At 47.4% G+C, this 22,896-nt stretch overlaps 1 protein-coding gene across 2 annotated transcripts in view; it reads right to left on the reverse strand.

Moving 5' to 3' along the window:
• LOC123516462 (SIN3-HDAC complex-associated factor-like) overlaps nt 1–22,896 on the reverse strand; it is a 92,133-nt gene that overhangs the window by 40,965 nt on the left and 28,272 nt on the right. The window contains exon 2 of one of the 2 annotated variants that reach the window (XM_045275772.1): nt 18,703–18,708. The exons of the other annotated variant lie outside the window; for it this stretch is intronic. The gene's annotated coding sequence lies outside the window, so the exon portion shown is untranslated. The remainder of the gene's footprint in view (nt 1–18,702; nt 18,709–22,896) is intronic. 2 annotated transcript variants of the gene reach the window in all.

The following is a 22,896-nucleotide window of genomic DNA, read 5'->3' on the forward strand; positions in this document are numbered from 1 at the left end:
GGTGGTGAGACGAGTAACGTATTCCCGTTCTCATGAAATATCTTCTCTCCGCCCGTGACCAATAAGAAAGCGGTCTGACGGTCGCAGGTGAGGGAGTGAGATTAGAATACGAGTGTTTGACGTGGTGTAAGGAAGTAGTACAAGGCGACATCTTGAGGGCTGGCGAAGAGTCAAGAGCAGCAATCTACGTATAAACAGGGAAAGATGGAAACCTGCGGCACTACACTGATAGAGGCTAGTTGTTCAGTGGATGTGCAATGGCAATTATTCTGGCAACGGCCGGGACGAGTGCAAGGGTGGGCGTGGGAAGATGGGAGTGTTGCTTCCTGAATCCCAACTCGGGGTCAATGGCGGGGCGGGAACCTATCCTAACACCTGTGCAATGTGAAGGCGGGGTCTGGGAGTACGGGAGGTGAGGGTGGAGCTGGGGGGGGGAGTGGGAAGGGATGTGACCGCCCAGGGAAGCAGCATGACACTGGGCGGAGGGCGCAACGCAAAACATCCCTTGTGACACACACACACACACCTCAGGAAACTCAAGAACAGTCAAGCCTCACACGCCATATCAATCCTCCCCGCTGTGTCTGGTGCTGTGTTTGTATGAGATCAGACGCCAAATTCTTCTTCGTTTGCATAAAAGACTTGGCAACCACCTCTGTGTCTCAGTTCCCGCCTCCTTGCTCCTCCAACGGTGTCGTATACGCACTACAAACACCACTCTCAAGTCAGGACGTACTGGACACAGTGGCGTCAAAGTGGCGAGGAGGAAAGGTAGGAAAGATGAGAGAGCTAAGCAAGTGACAGTCAGCTGCGACAAGAGGACACAAGAGGTTAGGGGGCTATAGGGGAGGAAGAGGACGGGGAGCATAGTCAGCTGGGACAAGACGCGCTTGTTGTGTTGCGTCGTGGCGTCCCGAGCGTTGAACCCGCACTGAACCATCCACCCGCGCTGACACTCCCGTCCCTCCGCCACCCTCCCTACCATCACAACCACGCCAAACCTCCCGCGCTACCACCAGCCTACCACCGCCATCATATTTTCCACGCCATGCACATACACGTCACCGCACTCACCTCTCCTATCACCTTAGGGAGTACGTGTGCGTTGAGCCTCTCACGTAACATCTATCAAATCTCATTTTAGCTCCCCGTCTCAATAACAATCTCCAACTTCACATACCTCGCACCCCCAACACCTCCACCTTCCACTACTTCACCCTACCGTCCTGTATTACATAACCCATTCCCGCATACCACCACCACCACTGTCCTTCTGCAACCCATCCGCCGATAACCCACACCGCATTTCAAGGGCACACAACCACTGCTGCACAACACTCCCGCACATTGTCCTCTCTTCCCGCCACTGCAGCCAGTTCAGCTGTCTCATCACTATCCCCTCACTATGCCATACACGCAACCATACTTTCACAATACGTCAACCCTCACTCACTCAGTCTCTTAGCCACTCCTACCCCTTCCTACCTTCTCATCCGCTCCTCTAGTCTAAACATATGGGGACACAAAAACCAGGGTACGGCTGGCCTAGACGTAACAGCCATCCTTCTCTATCCCCCCTCCCCCCTAACGCGGACCATACACTGGTTGACCTCTAGCCTGGACGCACAGGTATGTTCCTACGACTTAATTCATCATGTCTTTCTTTACCGAACTGCGCTCCTCAGATTTTCGTTCACGCTAAAATTATTTCTATCTCAAATCTTTATTATCTTTTTTTTTTATATATATTTTTTACACAAACATTGAAAGACCTTCGTGTTCGTAACTTTTATATTTCACACTTCACAACACGGCACGGCATCGCATCGCATCACACGCTAACTGTAACAACCCCATCCTCAACCACCACGCAATCACTGCACCAAAAGCCTCATAATTGCGCAGCCACCACGCCACACCAAGCCATGCCAAGCCACAACACAACGCCGTCAGTTCATTCCTCCTTCCCACACAAAGCCCCTAGCCCACACCCCCTATCCATCCCCCCAACACTACTGACGTCATCATATACCCGCACCTCGCCACCTCCACATCCCCTTGTTCCTCCTCACTTCCTGTCTTCGCACCGTCAGGAAAGGAGTCAGTCAGCCACCCAAGCATGCCCGTAAGTCAACTAGCTGTTCGCCCCGGCTTGCAAGGGTATCGCTTCCTCTTCATCATCCTGCTGCTGCCGCTGCTACCCTGACGCCCCCACAGCGCCGCTTTGTGCTCATCCTCCGCGCTGCACGCCCTGGCTCACGCTCCAAGCCACGAGAAGCCCAATGGGCGGGAGGGGAAAGGAGGGTATGAGACGCGGAGAGAAGAGGTGGAGAAGGATGAAGTAAAGGAGAGAGAAGTGAGGAGGAAACGCAAAAGGGTAGTATACAAGGAGTGAAGGATCACATAGCAGGATGCAATGAGAGAGAGAGAGAGAGAGAGAGAGAGAGAGAGAGAGAGAGAGAGAGAGAGAGAGAGAGAGAGAGAGAGAGAGAGAGAGAGAGTGTCACTTAGAACTCAAGGCTACATTATAAAACCGCTTGACTGAGAACTCTTAAATCTCTCAATCCTTTCTCCCCAGCTCACACATTTTGTAGTATGGCCACACGGTGATACTGCAGTGCTGTGTCACGGTCTTGAGCAGGTTACGGAGCCAGGGAACTAACGAGCATGGGTACACAAGATGGGAAGGGGAATATGTAAGACGGGGGATAGGTGTGGGGAGATTAGGGTTCGACGTTGGGGAGGGGAGGGGAGAAGAGGGGGAAGGAGGGATAGGAAGGGGGACGCACCACAAAGTTCGCTGCTGGGAAGTCAAGGCCACGCCACCACAACGCTCAAAAGGCCGACGTCCTCACCCTCCCTACTCCCAACCGTCACTCCCTACCCACCCCTATTACCTTCCTCCCGCCAGTATCACCCAGCGTTCACCTCCTCCCCTCACTCGTCTCTCTACATAAACCTCCTCAAACCAATACATCGCAGGTATTAATGAGGTCCGTCTTGAGTACATAAAGGGAGATCTCGGCGCGGAGAAGTAAGAGACAGAGTTCTAACTGGATGACTCACGTGGCAGAGTCCTGAGCGGCCGGACATCAACCCCCATCCTCACCATCACCACCACCACCCACCCTCACTCCCTCCCGCCCGCCCCTCACCCCTCCACCATCACCACTTCAGGCCGCCCTCACAGCACCTCAACGTTGGCTCGTCATCCTCCCTCCGCATATCACGCCCTCTAATCCATCGCAGGCTCCTCCGTTATGCCGCGTCCACTTCCACTACACTAGACCTCCTTGCCCTTGAGAGAGAGAGAGAGAGAGAGAGAGAGAGAGAGAGAGAGAGAGAGAGAGAGAGAGAGAGAGAGAGAGAGAGAGAACGCTAACGGAAGACTGGAGGATGTGGTGAGGGAGGGGAGGGATGAGGGAGGAAGTAGAGATCCCAATCCCTCACTGGAATCCCCCTCTCCCTCCCTCCCTTCCTTCGTTCCCCTCCTCCTCCTCATCCTTCCCTGTCCTCCACCTTCAGAGTACGGGAGCAACAGCCTTCCGATATTTCCCTAAGAATGTGTTCTCTTCTCAAACGAGGCACACTTCCCATCTCGCACACTCACTCTCCGCTCCGGCAGATGGAGGGACACCTATGGGACGTTGACTCGCTTTGCTTCCTGAATGACTGACAAATGAGAGGCGCATCATTCCTTTTTGTGGTAGGAAATTCTCTCTCTCTCTCTCTCTCTCTCTCTCTCTCTCTCTCTCTCGGGGTGAGTAACCTGTACCCCGGGGCGGCGGGCGGCGGCTTCACCCCACCCACTCAGCCACCTTCCCGCCACTGATCTTCAGCCGCACACTTCAACAATGCAATCGAGACTAATGGGAAAACAAATGCCACGCAACGCGACACGCCATACAACACACACACACACACACACACACACACACACACACACACACACACCAAGTACTCTTCTATTACGCAGTCACTGCTTGGGAATCCCGGCCAGGCCAGCTGGACATTAGGCCGGCGATGATGCTAGAGATAATGATACACTCACCACCATCAGTCGTCGCCATTAACACTATAAATAATACTAATAATCAACTCATAGTTTTTCGTGGGGCCTGATGAATGTTCACCTTTCTTCTTGCATAATACGCATATCGGTATCATTAGCTCCGTCACTTCCCTCCCATACAACTGTTACATGAGCGCCAACAGTACGTGAGCCAACGGTTGAGTTTCGCGCCATCCCGGCAAAGCTCAACAGAGACGCAGATGGGTGATCTCCAAGGCCAACGCCCACAAGCCCGACTCCGTCAGCGGCGGTGGTCATTTTTTTTCTTGTCCTTCTCTACACAAAAGGCAGTCCAAGGTCAAAAATGAAGAGTGGAAAAATACCAACGGACAAAAAATGCCACTGAACTCAGAAACTGAATGTATGACAGGAAGAATTACACAGAAAAGTCTTAAAAAACAAGTGGGTACATCTAAAGCTACGTCACCACATCACTCATCTTCGTCTCCGTGTGCTTGCATGACAATGACCGTGACTATTGTCATCCTGTGAGGAGGTAAAAATACTGCACTGTGTGAGCCGTGTGTCCCCTTCAATGAAATATTCATCTATGTAAAGAACATCATACAAGTCTTCCGACGCTTGCTCTCCTCTTGATAACAGAAGAAAACGCAAGAATTAACTTGGAGCATTATAACCCTGACGGGGGCTGTGAACTGGGGTATGTGTTCAGCGACCTCGTGCGCCCACACGCACACGCACACGCACACGCACACACACACACACACACACACGATGCATGGTGGTGAAGTCATTCACCGGCCAGCTTGAGTGCCTTGACCTCCACTGTAGCTTGTTTGTCTGCTTTGCCGCTCACCCTCCTGTGCACCTAGTCTTACCTACTTACCTTCCTACTTGACGTGGGGACACCAACCAAATAAGGAGTTTTAAAACAAGCAGCGCGCGCGCGCCCACCCACAACCACACACACACACACACACACACACACCTTTCATGATCTCAGCTAATACTGTCGTTTTCGTATTGATGACTTAACTACGATTGACGGGGGGTGTCTCAATTATTTCACTTTAATTGGTAAGCACTACAGTCGACGTGTTCGTCCACTTCAGATGATGATTAAAATGTCAGGTAGCGCTCTCTCTCTCTCTCTCTCTCTCTCTCTCTCTCTCTCTCTCTCTCTCTCTCCCTCTCACCTGTCGCTGATGGGATTAATGAAAGAATGTGAGGTATTTGCCAACTATACCACCACCACCACCACCGCTGACACATCAACAAAAAGACGCCTCCAAACAAACAGTAATCCCATGTTACAAAATGTTTTTTCACTCCTTGAGAGAGAGAGAGAGAGAGAGAGAGAGAGAGAGAGAGAGAGAGAGAGAGAGAGAGAGAGAGAGAGAGAGAGAGAGAATTGAAGAATACCAACAGAAGAGCGGGGAATAACACCAATGCATTACAGAGCAGAGTCATCTGGTGGCGGCGTGGCGTAACTGGAGGTCAGCGTAGGTGACAAGGTGGAGGTCCCTCACCTGCTAACTGCGCACCTGCCCCATCCCCTCTCCCCACTCCCACTCCCTCTCCTTGCACGCCACCCTCCTCGTGCCTCCCTTCACCCAGCACTTGTCCTTCCTTCCCATCACCACGACAACCACGCTGTAGGCTCTCCCTTAAAAATCTTTACTAAGTCCTTTTTTTCTATCTTCACCTTTCAACCCTACCAACCTTTTCCCGGAACTCTCTCTCTCTCTCTCTGGCCAAAGGAACAATTAATTGCACACTTGGCAGAAACAGAAAATATAGACTATCAACAAACCATCATGATGTCCTTGTCATCGATAGATAAGGAGAGAGAGAGAGAGAGAGAGAGAGAGAGAGAGAGAGAGAGAGAGAGAGAGAGAGAGAGAGAGAGAGAGATGCTCCAGAATTTTCCATGCATGTCCTAGACGCTCACAGTGCATGGGATGGTGATGGTGGTGGCGGCAGTCAACCCTCCCATGACCCAGCTGCTCACCTAGCGGGCCTCATCTGACGGGAATGATGATTTTGATTCAATATCAAGGTCCGTGTACGCCGTTAGTTCATATAAGGCCAGCTCGGCGTCAAATGGGCTAATCTAAGTACCTTCCTACCTACATAACTGGTTCTTGACTGTACTGTTAGTCTTCCCATCACTGCTATCACTGCTACAACTGGTGCTCTGAAGTCACTCGTGTTGCTTCTGTTACTACTACTGGTGTGGCCAAACCTTGAGTAAGTATGTGTTTTGAGGGGCTTTCCTTTCATGTTAATTTTCTTCCTACTTTGAACGTCACCTGTACGTTCTTATGTTTGTATAAAGGTGGTCATAAGTTGAATAACCTGATGTCATCTCGTATGATTTGTGTTTTCACTTAACATTAATTCCTTTGCTACTGCGGGTATGTCAAGAGTTTATACCGGTGTGCATGGTAGTGAGTTGAACAACCTTTGTGTTTACTTTTTTTTTCACCTTCAATATTGATTTCTTCCCTATTAAAGGATGTGTCAGTTCCCTGTTGCTTGAAGGACAAATCCTGAACACAGTGGAAAGAGAGCAATATCCTACGCGTATCCTGACCCTGACTGTAGTGAGGTACTGATAACAGGTATTGCGTAATAAAAAAGACGACCATCACCCTCACAAGCACCACCACAACTACCTTCCTCATTATCCTTGTGTACGCTTGCCTAACTCTTCAGTCAATGTCCGGCCTAAGCGCGGACACACACACAGTCACATTCATGATGGTGACAGGGGCCATCTGTTACATGACGCGCTCTTACGCAAACCCTTACCTCTCCCTCCCCCATCGAGCCGTCTTTTTTTGCTGCTAACACACACACACACACACACACACACACACACACACGGCCTGCCAGGTGCGTCTTATCGTCATTTCACTGCTACATCACCACTACCAGCGTGATTACAGCCGTGAAATGATAGGCTATCGTTGTTTTCATCGCCATTTATTCCTCCTGTGTCATTTGGTGCGTAAACGTCATGAATGTGTGTGTGTGTGTGTGTGTGTGTGTGTGTGAGAGAGAGAGAGAGAGAGAGAGAGAGAGAGAGAGAGAGAGAGAGAGAGAGAGAGAGAGAGAGAGAGAGAGAGAGAGAGAGAGAGAGAGAGTCTTGTTATGTATATAGTTTGCCTCTTATCCACATTGCTGGCTTGACTCAGGCTCGCTCGCTCTCTCTCTCTAAGTTATCCTTAATAAGCACTTACTGTTGAGTAGAATGTCGAAGAGGAGGAGGAGGAGGAGGAGGAGGAAAATAACGGAGGTGAGCCCAGGATGAGGCAATACAGCGGAGGCAGTGTGGAAATGACTTGTTTGGATGGTAGCAGTCACGTGTGTTCGACCTTATTATTATTAACATTTATCATCAGCCAGAAGGTGACACTGGTGGTGGTGGTGGTGGTTCTCCTTGTCTTGTGAAGCTCAGCGACTCACACTCACACACACCTGTACGACTGATATGTGTACAGTCTTTACGTAAATCACCACCACCACCACCACTAACAACAACTACCAACATCCATTAACTAATTACACCATTTATAACCACCACCACCACCACCACCACCACCACCATCCATCCAAAACCATCCACATTCTTCCTCCCACGCTATCAACACTATCACCACCAAAATTCCCCACAACTTTTCCCTTGACCATCTCTCTCTCTCTCTCTCTCTCTCACACACACACACCGGTAACCTTGCCACGCGCTGTATCATAACTTGAGAATCACAAGAAGCGCGCCAGAGTTTTCCTTGAATTAATCACTGGGAAAAGCAGGAAAAAAAAAAAAATAAAGATAAGCGAAAAGAAAGGAGAATAAAAGAGACAGAAGGGAAAGACGATGATTCCATGCCTGAACAAACTTGGCACCCCCACTCCTCCTCCTACACAACCTCCCCCACGCCCACTGCCCCGCCCCGCCCCGCCCACTCTATGACGTCACAGAGAGCTGGGTTGCCGCCTACGTCACCTTCCTCATGACGCAGGTCCGCCGCTCTTCCCCCGCACATATCCTTGGAATCTCTCTCTCTCTCTCTCTCTCTCTCTCTCTGTGGATGACATCCTTGGAATCCCCTCTCATTCTGGTAATTCTCTCTCTCTCTCTCTCTCTCTCTCTCTCTCTCTCTCTCTCTCTCTCTCTCTCTCTCTCTCTCTCTCTCTCTCTCATAGAAAATTATCTCACTTTCGTAATATGTCTGTCAGTCTGTCTCCTTTAAAGAGCATACCAACAAGCTGAATGCGCTCTCGTGCTCTCTCTCTCTCTCTCTCTGGATGGGGGTGCACACGGGTTTGCCAGAACGGAGCTCATACGTGGCTGGTTTAACAAGAAAAGAACCGGTGATGTCATTGCGTACGTAAGTGTAGGTGCGCATCATGGTTTTAAAATGCTTCTTTCCTTATGATGCCCTCCCCGGTAGCCAAAGAGGAGGAGGAGGAGGAGGAGGACGAGGAGGACAGGTGGTAGTAGGAAATATCATGGTTGACCTAGTATAGAAGGCGGTCAGGAGAGAGAGAGAGAGAGAGAGAGAGAGAGAGAGAGAGAGAGAGAGAGAGAGAGAGAGAGAGAGAGAGAGAGAGAGAGAGAGAGAGAGAGAGAGAGTCATGCACGGGTTATAGAAATGTATTTTTTTTTTCAGCTAAGTCCTTGTTTGAAAGTTCCGTCTTAAACGTTGGGAAACTGCTTTCAGAGAGAGAGAGAGAGAGAGAGAGAGAGAGAGAGAGAGAGAGAGAGAGAGAGAGAGAGAGAGACTAGTCGGATGTGAGTAAGGGACAAAATGACATGCATCGGACGTGACACACACTGCTGCTTCTATCTAGCGTGTGTTTCTGCCCATCTTGTCTTTCCCTCCCTCCCTCCCTCCTTATAACCTTCCCCTTCCTGTGTTCTCATCGTGCCCTCCGCTACGGCGTCACCCAGCCTTCCCCGACAGTCAACGACGCACGGACGGAGACAACACAAGCACACTTACATGTACACACCTCACGTCCGTAGATCAGTGACGCAGTAAGCACTATCATACAGGCTTCTATCCCCTCCCCCGTCCCTCCATCACCACGCCCCTCCTCTCCCTCATATCCTTCCTCTCCACGCATCATGGGACTAGATACAACGTAGAAAGCAAATGGCGAGACAGGACACACACACATACATACGAACCAAGTTAACGCAATTTTGACTACCCCCACTGATTGTGTCAAAGTTAGGTAAGAGGCCATGAAACCCACTCTTACCTTGAAACTAATTAACTCTACCTGCGATTGTTACTATCACTCATCCCCCACCTCCACCACCACAATAATAAAAGCAATAGCAATTACTACTACTACTACTATTGCTACTACTACTGTTGCTGCTACTACTACTACTACTACTATTCTTCCCCTCCTTCCTCTCTACTCCCTTTAACTGGGATGTAACATGACTACTAAGACGGGGAATATCCACACGTATAGGAAAACACACACACACACACACACGATGGCTCTTTCTCTTTCAAGTTAGAGGAACTGGAGGAAAAAAAAAATGAGACGAGGGAGAACAAAATAATAATAAATGTAGGAAACAAGGGAAGGCAGAAGTGGGGAGAAAAAGGAGAAAATGATCTTCACATGGGAGGAAGAGGACGTGGTGTAAGAGATGATGAATGGCCTGGGTACGGAAAGTTAATAAAGAGGATAAAATTAGAATATAAATAAGAAGGGAGAGAGACATGATAGAAAGGGAGTATGCTCTTGTGGCCATACTGAAGATGGGAGAGGAGGTGGGAGCATAAGAAATGGCGAGAAGGAAGACATGCACGAGGGGAGGTAAGCATGAAAAATGGATGAAGGGAGGACGAGATGGAGAAAAAAAAAAAAAAAAAAAAAAAAAAGAGCCAAGGACAAGAGAAGAGAGAGAGGGCAGGGAGGAGGGAAGGGTGGAGGTGAGTGAGTTCTGGAGAGGCCGAGCTAACGGTGCCGCTGGCGACCCATGACGTTACGTACATACTTGTATACCACCACGCACACGTACACGTACACGCCACACGTACCACACTCAGCGATATGTACTGCATTGTGCTTGTTCATGAAGATAAACGTACCGGACTTATGCAAACGTTCATGACTTGGCTTTATCTACGTACGTGCATGGTAGCTAAACGTACACGGCCTGAAGACACGTACATGGAGGAACGTTAGTGACGGGGGCATAATGACTTGCACAACACGTGTAATGCGTGCGGATTTATGCGCAAGTGTGTGGCTAAGTGTGTGCGTACGACTGCAAGTAATAGACACGACGTTAGTTTTACTCAAGAAAGTTCCCTCAACTCACTCTCTCTCTCTCTCTCTTCCCGCTTCGAACAGGGCAGTCACCTCCAACATGGGGTCATTGGCCCACCAGCACCACCGCCACCACATCACCGCCACGTGCACGCTTCAAACAGGAGGTAAATAATGCAAAACGAGTGATATTCTTTCTAGATAAAGACCGACGAACGGGCACACACACACACACACACACACACACACACACACACACACACACACACACACAACGTATTTTGTTTCTGTAGCAAGCCCTTCCCTGCGGCGGTACCGGCCGATCTCGACACACCACCATGGGTTAGTACTGCGTGGAATAACAAATCAAACAGCTGCCAGCATCAAGGGGGCACTGGCCAGTATGCACACTCCTAACAAACACCGCGCTTGCTCACTCACAAGCTCACAGGCTCACAGGCCACCGCCACCACACCACCAGCACTAGGCCAATGGTTCACAGCAGCGTTACAGAACATGACATGGAACTGACTTTAAAATATTGACTGGATATAACGCAATGTTTAAACCCTTGCCTGTTCCCTCTTCTCTAGACTTTGCTACAAAACCGTTTAATCTTGTTACTGTTGTTATTGATTACTAGTTATTGTTATCATCAATCTTTTTGTTCTATGTAAACTTGGCCACATATAATTGCCCACTTCGTCCAATGCTAGTTATCATGTCAAGACAAGCCGCGTTTATATTCACTTCCAATGACATAGATGCAACATCAATTAAAAACAGTGATTCATGACATTCTTTTCCTACTCCTGCAATGACTGTGTGAGACATGGAGGAAGAGAAGAGACAAGCATTCGGTGCCCCATACTTGCAAGGAGGGAGGGGCCGAATCCTGTCGCTTCACACTTTAGAACAAGAGGGAGGGTCAATGCAGGTAAGTACGGTGTCTTCCTTAAGGGTTTTAAGCACGTGTTGCAAGGAGGAATCGGGGACAGGCATGGGTAATAAGTAATGACTCATCCTGTTCTCTCCATGATCATTACAGGGAAGTGGGAAGCGGAACACAACAAACAAGAGTACCTAATGAGGATTCAACTAAAGATAAGAATTACAAACCGATTAAGAGCATCGCCTTACACAAATCCGTCCTGCTGTTCCTAGAGATAGAATAGTTATTACCCTGTGACGCCAGAACTGTATCACTGCAGCCCTCGCCTCAGTAATCCCTAAACCTACTCACCATGTATAGCAGGTGACACCACTTAACGTTTATAACAGCTATGCACAGTATTACCAGCACTTTATATTGGCAATTCATAAAATCCTGCGGCACCAACCATTAACCACCACCACCACCACCACTACCCTCCTTTACCCAAACTTTAATGGTACCTAAGTTCCTAAAACATTACCATTACTTTACACTGACAGTCCACAACACCCTGCACCACCACCACCACCTCTACTCAAGCCAGGTACTCATCACTCATACCCATGTATCAATTAGCTATCTACCTGTTACACTCCATTATCCATATTCCCTATCAGGTGTCTCCCCGGCTCGCCACCTACATGTTCCCGGCCTGCCCTAATGAGCGTCATCTTGTTCAGCACGCCCCTGCAGCACCCACGGGGCAGGCAGAGACACGTGGACCGGGGTGGACGCCCAGGTAACTGTCCAGCGCGTGCCAGGTGGAGCGGAGAGGGAGCATATAAGGGGAAGGGGGAGGAGAGGGAGGGGTTGCCACACCTGTTCAGAAACCCCCTTCCCCTGCAGCATGAGCGGTGGAGGAGGAGGAGGAGGAGGAGGAGGAGGAGGAGGAGGAGGAGGAGGAGGAGGAGGAGGAGGAGGAGGAGGAGGAAGAGTTCATTGACCTCTTCATCTCAACACAATTCTTCTCCTTTCCTTCAGATCTTACACACACACACACACACACACACACACACACACACACACACACACACACACACACACACACGAACCTAAATAAACTCAGAAATACTTAAAAACCCTACAATGTTACTTTCAAATTCACTTTTCGCGTTTTCTCTCACGAGGAGGACCAATCATTTGCTGAAGACTGTGTGTGTGTGTGTGTGTGTGTGTGTGTGTGTGTGTGTGTGTGTGTGTGTGTGTGTGTGTGTGTGTGAAGGAAAACATGCCTGGATTGGTGTCAAGTGAAGGAGGAAGAGGATGTAGATTGGGGGATGAGATGGAAGAAGATGAGGAGGGAGGAGGAGGCAGCGGTAGAAGTGTTATTGACCTGACGGTGGTGATGGTTAGAGGAAGAGGAGGGGAAAGGGGGAGGAGGCTGAAGGTTGGGGAGGAGTTGGGGACAGTGTCAAGGCCATGGCCGAGGCACTCAGCGATGGGCAGGGCCACGGCACTCACTTTTTTTACACCATCCCTTGCGAGTGTCGGCAGTGTGGGAGTGAGAGGGGAAGAGGAAGGCCGAGTGAGCATTTATGGCATTTCATACTAGGATAGGTTATGGAGGGAGGCGTGGCTGCATGGATGAGCCCTAAGGGAGAGGGAATCGTGGAGAATGACGTGTTATTTTAGGAACGTATGGGGGAAAAAAAAGTAGGAAAATAAAAGGAGAAGTGGAGAAAATGAATGAAATGAGGAGTGACTGGGAGGGGAGGAAAGCCAGCATGTGCAGGATCAAGAGAAAAAGAAAATAAACCAGAAGAGAAAATGAAGAAACGGGAAATCGAACGAAGGAAATTTACGTGAGGAGAGACTTGAAGGTTGTGTGGGACACAAGTAGATAGGAGACGTGGCGGCCCACACAAGATTATTAGTTGATGAAGAAAAAATACAGTAATTCCAGACAGCAGCAGCATCAAAGTCGAGTAAAGTAACACTGACATTACGGTTCCACCACGAGAATCCATGAAAATCAAAAGCGAGAAAAGGGCTGGCGGAAAAAAAAAGTAGTAGTAGTAGTAGTAGTAGTAGTAGTAGTAGTAGTAGTAGTAGTAGTAGTGGTAGTAGTCACAGGTAGGAAAAGTAGCAGCAGCAGCAGGAACCACGGCACCAGATGCGCAGTAAACACACACACACACACACACACACACACACACACACACACACACACACACACACACACACACACACACAGTCGATGCCAGTAGGTCGGTCAGTCACCCCACCAGCACCACCACCATCGCCGCCGCCACCAAGTCACTCACCTACCTACCTTCCTCCCCCAGCTACCTATACTTCCTCCAGCACCTCCCCCACGACGATGGCCCGCTCGCTCATACACATAACAGTACTTGGTGTGTGTGTGTGTGTGTGTGTGTGTGTGTGTGTGTGTGTGTGTGTGTGTGTGTGTGTGTGTGTGTGTGTGTGTGTGTGTGTGTGTGTGTGTGTGTGTGTACCTAAAGTGTGGAGTTATTGACTTTTTAATTTGTCATAGCTTGTAAGTGCGAGTGTTTTAGATGTTTTGGCTTCAAGTGTGTGTGTGTGTGTGTGAGTGTGTGTGTGTGTGTGTGTGTGTGTGTAAACAAGTACTGTACAACCAATGCTTCTGTTCGTGTTGGTAAGAGTCAGTCCGTATATGACACTATACGGTGCTTTTCACTACTGTCTGTCTCTCCAAGCATGTACAGTACAACACAACATTTCCCGTGCAGCCTAGCCTAGCCTTGTCTTATCATGCTCGGCCCTAAAAATACCAACCAAGCTCCTCCCCCTCTTGGCATATGGTGACGATGTGCAGTTTGAGTCACCGCCGCCACGACCACACCCTCGCCTCCCTACCATACACACTTCCATATCCTCCAAGGTGCCAACAGGTAATCTCCCACGGGCACTTAACGGCACGGTGCACCTCCACTACATTCATGAGGCGTTATTTGAAGCTAAATTAGTTTTTAAAGGCGTTTTTTTATGTGTTTCTAGAGACAGATCAACCACAATTCCATAGTATTAACAGGAAGAATACTTGTGAAAACTTGGACAATGATCTGTGTTCTTTGAAAATAGTTGTGGACTTACGGGCTTACATATCCACGCACACCCAACGTGTACCAAGGCCATTCTCTCCTGCCTAGCTACCCCCTGGAGCCCGGCAGCTGTGTACAGAGAGTACATAGAGTGGCAGTGGCTGCGACGCAACACAGCAACAAGTTACACGATGCACGCTAGGGGTCAACGCCCCCGCCGTGCCGCTGCCTGCAAGTTCACTGTCTCCGCTCACACGCTGCATTTGGGGGAAGGAGTAGGATGGGGGAAGAGAAAGGAAGGGGAGGGAGGGAGGAACGGAGGGCGAGACTGAGGAGGAAGAAAGCATCGCCCTTCCTCATCTATTGCGTCTATTCGCCATTACGGAAAACTGTCCGCTATTCTTACGTGTACACACACACACACACACACACACACGGTAAAATAGTTTCCTTTAATGTCTCGAGTCAACTAACTGAAGAGATAACGAGGTTTGGGGGTGGGGAAGGAAAGGGGAAGGGAGGAGAAGACGAGGGAAAGGGAGGACCTGGGAGGGGAGAGGAGACATGAGGGAACACTCAGGAAGGGGAAAGAGGGAAATTAGAGGTTAGTGAGCCTTTGAGATTCCTTGTTTCCTTTCTCGCCTTGCTATTTTCTCCTTCACCCGCGAATTTACCGTCAAGAGGGCGCGGGCAGAGGAGGGCGCCCCCGCCACTCTTCCTGTCTCTCACACTGGCCCTCCTCGCTTCCTTCCCTCCGACTACTCTACACTCCTTCCTACTCCCTTCCTACTGGGTTATGGTGCACCCCATAGTTATAATACTGAGATGATGTTCATAGTAGTAGTAGTAGTAGTAGTAGTAGTAGTAGTAGTAGTAGTAGTAGTAGTAGTAGTAGTTGAAAATAATAAAATGATGATGATGATGATGATGATGATGATGATGATGATGATAATAATAATAATAATAATAATAAGTTAACAGTATAATTTCGAAACACCAGTGACCGGAAAGAGAGAACAAAGAAAGTAAAAAAATTTCCGTGCACGTTACATTTTTCGTTAACTCTCAATGTAAAGTATATATATAAAAATGTCCTATTATTATTATTTTTAACAATGAAAAAAAAAAAAAAAAAAAAAAAAAATCCCATCAGCATCGTATCAAATAGTCATTTAATAACATATAACAACTCCCAGCAACTAAAGCAACGAATAGAACCCTTACAAGCAGCAACAATACAGAACGGATAAAAAAAAAAAAAAAAAAAAAAAAATTTCTGGACAGTAAAATGTTTGGATATGAGAGAGAGAGAGAGAGAGAGAGAGAGAGAGAGAGAGAGAGAGAGAGAGAGAGAGAGAGAGAGAGAGAGAGAGAGAGAGAGAGAGAGAGAGAGAATAAAAAATAAATATGTCTTACTGTTAATATGATTCAGAAAACACAAGCTAAATAGGAAAACACTGAATTGATAAGCCGTGCACTCCCTCAGTAGACGATCAATTAGTGGCAAAGCAAGGTCCGAAGGCTTCACACAAGTGGGTTGGATAAACAATATACATAAAGAAGTGCTCACGTGATATTAAGTTTACAAGATCTGCTATGCGCGTAAATAGGTTAGTCGAGTTGTCTTTGGTGATCTACTTAGGCTCTGTATAAGGGAAGGGCTGATAAAAGTGAGGACGGCAAGGAGGAGGAGGAGGAGGAGGAGGAGGAGGAGGAGGAGGAGGAGGAGGAGGAGGAGGAGGATTATAATTTGAAGAAAAGTGAGGATGAGAGGAAAATGAAGATGAGGGGGAAGATTGACACTTGAATAGAATACAGTGCTATAAGATAAAGAGGATGAGTGGCATGAAAAGAAAAAAAGTGAGGATGAAGGTAAAATAAGAAATGAAGAGAGTAAAGATACACAAGGATCATCAGGGAACTGTGTTATGTTCGATGCAAATATTATTTATAACAGTTTCTTTTTGTCTTACCCCTTACGAGCAGGTGTGTGTGTGTGTGTGTGTGTGTGTGTGTGTGTGTGTGTGTGTGTGTGTGTGTGTGTGTGTGTGTGTGTGTGTGTGTGTGTGTGTGTGTGTATACCGTTATCCTTCACACGGGAGCCATCATCACAGTCACTACCTTAACCACGAGTGACCAAGGTAATCCACTCTCTACTCGCACCCTCTCCCTCTTCCCCCACCCCACACCCATCCACCTCCACCCAACACCCAGCGGCACAGTACAGTATTCACCAACCACCTGCAACCACCACAACGAGGGGAACAACACTAACACCACCAGAAAGCTAAGAAAGCCCCCCCATACTAAATTATTATACACACTGACACCTTAACACACACACACACACACACACACACACACACACACACACACACAGTAAATTCCAAGTACACGCGCACGTTTTTCATTAAAGTTCCAACACTCTAACACAATTTCCTCTGAACTTACAATGGAGGACGCCAAGGAAATGAGTTTGTCGTGGAAAAGTAAAACGTTCTGCACCAAAAGAATTAAATACTATATCTATATTTAAAAACTCTCTCTCTCTCTCTCTCTCTTGTGACTGGTATTACGAGCATCAAAATACAGTAATACCATCCAGAAATCAAATAAAATGGAAATAAATAAGTAAATAAGCAAGTAAATAAATAAAGAAAGAAATAAAACACGAAAACACAACACCAAATTAAAACAAACAACAACATTTCGACACAATAATGCTAATACACAACTGGGGGGAGAGAGAGAGAGAGAGAGAGAGAGAGAGAGAGAGAGAGAGAGAGAGAGAGAGAGAGAGAGAGAGAGAGAGAGAGAGAGAGAGAGAGAGAGAGAGAGAGAGACTTCGGTATATACTTCCTGTCGGGCATGAGTCACTGCCGGTGCCACGAAGCCATCATCATATCCCTACCCCTCCCCCGTATCGCCCACACAACACACCCCCTCCTCTCCCCCAACACCCATCACTCCGGCAGAAAAATAATGGTACAGTATTTCCCTCACACGCTTAACGGAACCCCAAGGCCGACAGAGGAGGAGGAATGTGAAATATAAATAAAATCTTCTGATACTAAAAATAACTCAATGATCAGAAAAAAAAAATATATATATATATATATATATATATATATATATATATATATATATATATATATATATATATAAATATATACGTAGTGAATACGTAGTGAAAGTTGGTGAATTATTGATGATGATGATAACGATAATAATAATAATAATAATAATAATAATAATAATAATAATATTAATAATAGCTCCTAACAACCTCTTACTTTCTTCCTCTTCCTTCTTTCACCACCTTCAACTTCTCCTTCCTCTTCCTCGTAACTGTTCTTTTTTACTAATCGCATCTTTTTTCCCTTCTTTTTCTCCTCTCCGTTATCATCTCACCATCATCTTTTCCTCACCCTCGCTACTTCTACTCTTATTCCCCTTTCCCTTCTCCTTCCTTTCCTCACCATCTTCCTTTTTCTCACCTATCCTGTCTTTTTTTTCCCCTCCTTTTCCTTTCACCATTACCATCACCATACCTCATTTTTGCTATTCCGACTGCCCCATCTCCCTATTCCCTTTCCTTTCTCCTCTGTCAGTATCTTCACCCACTGTTCTCCCAAAACCTGCCTTCACTTTTCACCCCATCATCTTCATTCAAGGTTCTCTCCCTTCCTCTTTCCTCTATCACCATCTTTCTAATCCCATCACTACTCTTCAAAAAATCGGTCTTTCCTCACCTCACCACGCTGCTCTCACCCCTCTCTATTTCCCTTCCTCTCTCCCTCCCTCACCATCTTCCTCTTCCTACTCACGGCTCCTCCCCAGCTCCCGTGTCCTCCGGTGGCCATGACTGCAGCAACCGGCCCGGACTTGCCTGCCCTGGTGGGTGTGAAGGCAGGAGGAGGAGGAGGAGGAGGAGAGGAGGAGGAGTTGCCTGTCAGCCTTCACTCCTCGCTCCTCCCTTCATTCCTCCGCCCCACGTTGTCCTCCACACACTTCCTGCTCTGCTCGTGACGGAACCCAGCACCAGGCAAGCAGGGAAGCAGGCGGGCACACTAAGATTCTGACACTTTACCTGCCTGCCTGCCTGCCTACCCACCCACCCACTCTCTCTCTCTCTCTCTCTCTCTCTCTCTCAGGAAGAAAGCGTGGAATGTTATATATACAAAGGTTGCTAGGTAAACAGATTAATGAATATAAACGTAGAGAGAGAGAGAGAGAGAGAGAGAGAGAGAGAGAGAGAGAGAGAGAGAGAGAGAGAGAGAGAGAGAGAGAGAGAGAGAGAGAAAATTGACCTCCCAGTTTCCCAGAAAAACACACACACACACTTACCTCCACCCGCCCGGGCAGGTCACCAAGGGAAAACACACACGGCACACACACACACTCACCTTCACCTGCAATCAAAGAGATGGAACAGTTAATTAAAAACAGTGTCGGTAGGGAAGACCATAATAATAATAATAATAAGTAATGGCAATAGTAATAACAATAATAATAATACAGTAACAACACATATTGACATCGCTGGGAGGAACAATGTACAAAGAGAGAAAAAGGAAAGACGTAAAAGTGAGGCACTGAGAGAGAAGAAAAATGAAGAGGAGGGAAGGAAGAGGAGGATGACAACAGATTACATGGCATTTCAAACAGCAACAGTCCTTCACGATTCTTTACTACAATACTTGAGAGAGAGAGAGAGAGAGAGAGAGAGAGAGAGAGAGAGAGAGAGAGAGAGAGAGAGAGAGAGAGAGAGAGAGAGAGAGAGAGAGAGAGAGAGAATTATTATATAAAAGCAAAAGAAAGTATAATCTAAAGTTACTGTTATGTGCTTATATGGTAATGCGATGTTTCTTACTGCCTAGGAGGTAATGCGATGTTTCTTACTGAGGAGGAGGAGGAGGAGGAGGAGGAGGAGGAGGAGGAGGAGGGAGGGAAACGACTATAAAGACTACAGAACAGAACACACTTAAAAATTTTCAATAAAAGTTGCCAGAGAGAGAGAGAGAGAGAGAGAGAGAGAGAGAGAGAGAGAGAGAGAGAGAGAGAGAGAGAGAGAGAGAGAGAGAGAGAGAGAGAGAGGGGAAGGGTGCTTGCGGTGAAGGGCAGGCAGGTGAACAGTGAAGTGGGGAAACAAGGATGACGGAGGGGATGGATGGATGGATGGAGGGCGGGAGGGAGAGGTGGTGGGGAAAAGTTGGTCAAGGGAGGAGGAGGAGGAGGTCAGTGAGTGGGAGGCGAGGCGTGGATGTCAGGCAGTATCAGTGAGAGGAGAGGGAGGGAGGGGGAGAGGGAAGCGTTACATTACTGGATTTACCCGTCAAGAACACACTAGCGAACATATGTGGCTTTAAAACGATAGTTATCTTAGAGAGAGAGAGAGAGAGAGAGAGAGAGAGAGAGAGAGAGAGAGAGAGAGAGAGAATAATGACACGACAGGGTATGCATATTATATAATGTCAAGCCTTCATACCTTACACTTAAGCGCACTTCTGATAATTAGAGCGCTGTATCTTTTTTATTGCTGCACACTATCGCGTTAATGCACTGATATACACACTTATTATTGCGCGAACACTTCACGGCAAATGAGGAACAGGGAGGAAAAAGACCCCAATGTTTTTATTTCACGAATGACAAGCTATCTTTTGTAAATGGATCAAGAGAGAGAGAGAGAGAGAGAGAGAGAGAGAGAGAGAGAGAGAGAGAGAGAGAGAGAGAGAGAGAGAGAGAGAGAGAGAATATTGGTTTAACATCTTGTTTGAATATATTTTCCTATACTTCTTGTTACTTCCTTTCTTTGTGCTCTACTGGAAGTATTCTGATGACACTGGCTTGTATTCCCGTACATTTCGTCATCTTATCTATAATATTCAACTCGCGGTGGTGGTAGTTACTGGTGTTCTCAAGGATGTTTACGTGACTCCAGTGACAGTTCACCAAGGCTTCTGCACCAACAACATGGAAAAACACAACATAAAATGCAACTAATCATGTCTGTGGCCTTTAAAAGCAGTCGTGATGAAAGAACATTTAAGAGTGTACAAGTCTTTACGCCTAACATTTCCAAAGATCAACGTATCAAGTGAAAGCCAAATGAACTAAGTGGCCAACACACGTACTCTATCCATCCTTGGACGTATAAGAATAATAATTAAGTGGCCAGTACACACAATACCGATCCTTGCACGAATAATAAAAGTGCCTCAGTGGCTAATTAACATATACTCCCTTGTCCATGCAAATACGAGGACTAACTAACCAAGCGGTCGGTGGTAAACATATGCCAACGCTTACAAGAATAAAAGGAACACAGGAACACAAAGTAATGTTGAGGAAAGTAAATAAATTCCAGACAATGGCTAACGTGGTGAGGGGTGGAGAGATAGGAGAGACGGCACGACAGGTTGAAAGACGTGTGTGTGGGGAAGCAGGTGAAGGGTGAGGTGTAGAGACTGTTGGCACATCTCTGCCCCCTCCCACTCCTCTGCACAGGGTCACGAGGTCACGGTGAGGCCAAGACACCAATGAGGGAGATGATACGCAGCTTACTCACTAACTCACTCACTCACTTAGGTCAGCGGTAAACACGCATACAAACTCTAAGGTCAGATCGCCACCGAACGTACGCATGTTTGTGTATCTATAGTGGCTGGTTCGTAAACACGGCCAATACTGATAAGATAAAGCTTCTAATGTTCTGATACACTAAGATCTCTCTCTCTCTCTCTCTCTCTCATTTGCAGCTTTTAACTTTTACTTTCTCATATTTTTTATTATTGTTCTCGAAAAACTGGTCTCAGTAGGTGGGTGGATGGGGAGGGAGAACATTACAGGTGTGTGTGTGTGTGTGTGTGTGTGTGTGTGTGTGTGTGTGTGTGTGTGTGTGTGTGTGTGTGTCATTCGTCATTATCATAAGCGCCTTGAACGATTCTGATAACACACACACACACACACACACACACACACACACACACACACACACACACACACACAGGGATCCTCGTTTATCTATGTGAAAATCTATAAAACTTACATTACTATTCACACAAAAAGTAAGAAAAAGAAGAAAAACAACAATAACAACAACAGACATTCAAACTTCTACAAATGTCATCTTGTTCTCAGCGGTGCCTCGCCTGGAGTACTTTTTAGCAAGTGGCGCCTGCATGGCTGGTGGGAGGTGGGGAAGATGCGGGGGAGGCCAGAGGAGAGAGGCAGGGTGGCAGAGAAGAAAGTGACTAGGTTGTGAAGACACGGCATCTCTCCCTCCCTGCCTCCCCTAACCACCTCAAAGTTTACTCTACTCCCAAAGAGCACAGGTTCACAGCATGCCCGAGGAGAAACGAAAGGGCTGGGGAGAGGGAAGGTGGTGGTAGTGGTTGTGGTGGTAAAGGTGAAGAAAGATGAAGGAAAAGGTAGTCTCTCTCTCTCTCTCTCTCTCTCTCTCTCTCTCTCTCTCTCTCTCTCTCTCTCTCTCCTTTATTACATCATCGTGTCTCCTTCACTTGCTCTTCACTATCTTCTCACTAAATCTTTATCTTCTCCAATATTTCCCTACACCTCACCAAGACATTATCAATTAAATGAAACGCCAACGAGATTGTGTGTGTGTGTGTGTGTGTGTGTGTGTGTGTGTGTGTGTGTGTTTGATCTGCTGCAGTCTCTGACGAGACAGCCAGATGTTACCCTACGGAACGAGCTCAGAGCTCATTATTTCCGATCTTCGGATAGGCCTGAGACCAGGCACACACCACACACCGGGACAACAAGGTCACAACTCCTCGATTTACATCCCGTACCTACTCACTGCTAGGTGAACAGGGGCTACACGTGAAAGGAGACACACCCAAATATCTCCACCCGGCCGGGGAATCGAACCCCGGTCCTCTGGCTTGTGAAGCCAGCGCTCTAACCACTGAGCTACAGGGCGCGCGCGCGCGCGTGTGTGTACCTGAATAAATTGCATGTACGCCGGAGAACGAAAGAAAAAAAGTTAATATAAAGAAAATTAGAAAGAGAACATGATGAGGAGCAGTAGGAGGAGGAGGAGGAGGAGTAAAATTTAAATGGACTTCAATGATTCACAGGGTGTGCCAGAGGACAGAAATAAATGCTGAGGGGCAAAAATAACTCATTCTACACACACGCACACACACACTACGCTCCTGTGATCTCATTTCCACTCCACCATGGTAGTCCCAAATCGATGCTCTATTGATTCTACGCTCCAACACGTACAGTAAGGAGTGCTTGAGCCACAGTAGTAGTAGTAGTAGTAGTAGTAGTAGTAGTAGTAGTAGTAGTAGTAAAAATTTACTTATTACTATTGCCTTATTCACTTGCAACAGTACTGCCACCGCCACCACCACTATCACCGCCATCACCACCACTCCTAACTATTACTACTTTAAATTCATTATTAGTGGTGGTGTTCGGTCAAGCTTTCCTCGATAAAAAAAAAGTGGCAATTGTTGTGTGTGTGAGAGAGAGAGAGAGAGAGAGAGAGAGAGAGAGAGAGAGAGAGAGAGAGCGCAGTGAATCAGATGGAAAGAAAGAAAGGGAAAAAAAAAATAGAGTACGGG

Source organism: Portunus trituberculatus, chromosome 41 (genome assembly GCF_017591435.1).
Source record: "Portunus trituberculatus isolate SZX2019 chromosome 41, ASM1759143v1, whole genome shotgun sequence".
In the NCBI taxonomy this organism is placed as follows: domain Eukaryota; kingdom Metazoa; phylum Arthropoda; class Malacostraca; order Decapoda; family Portunidae; genus Portunus; species Portunus trituberculatus.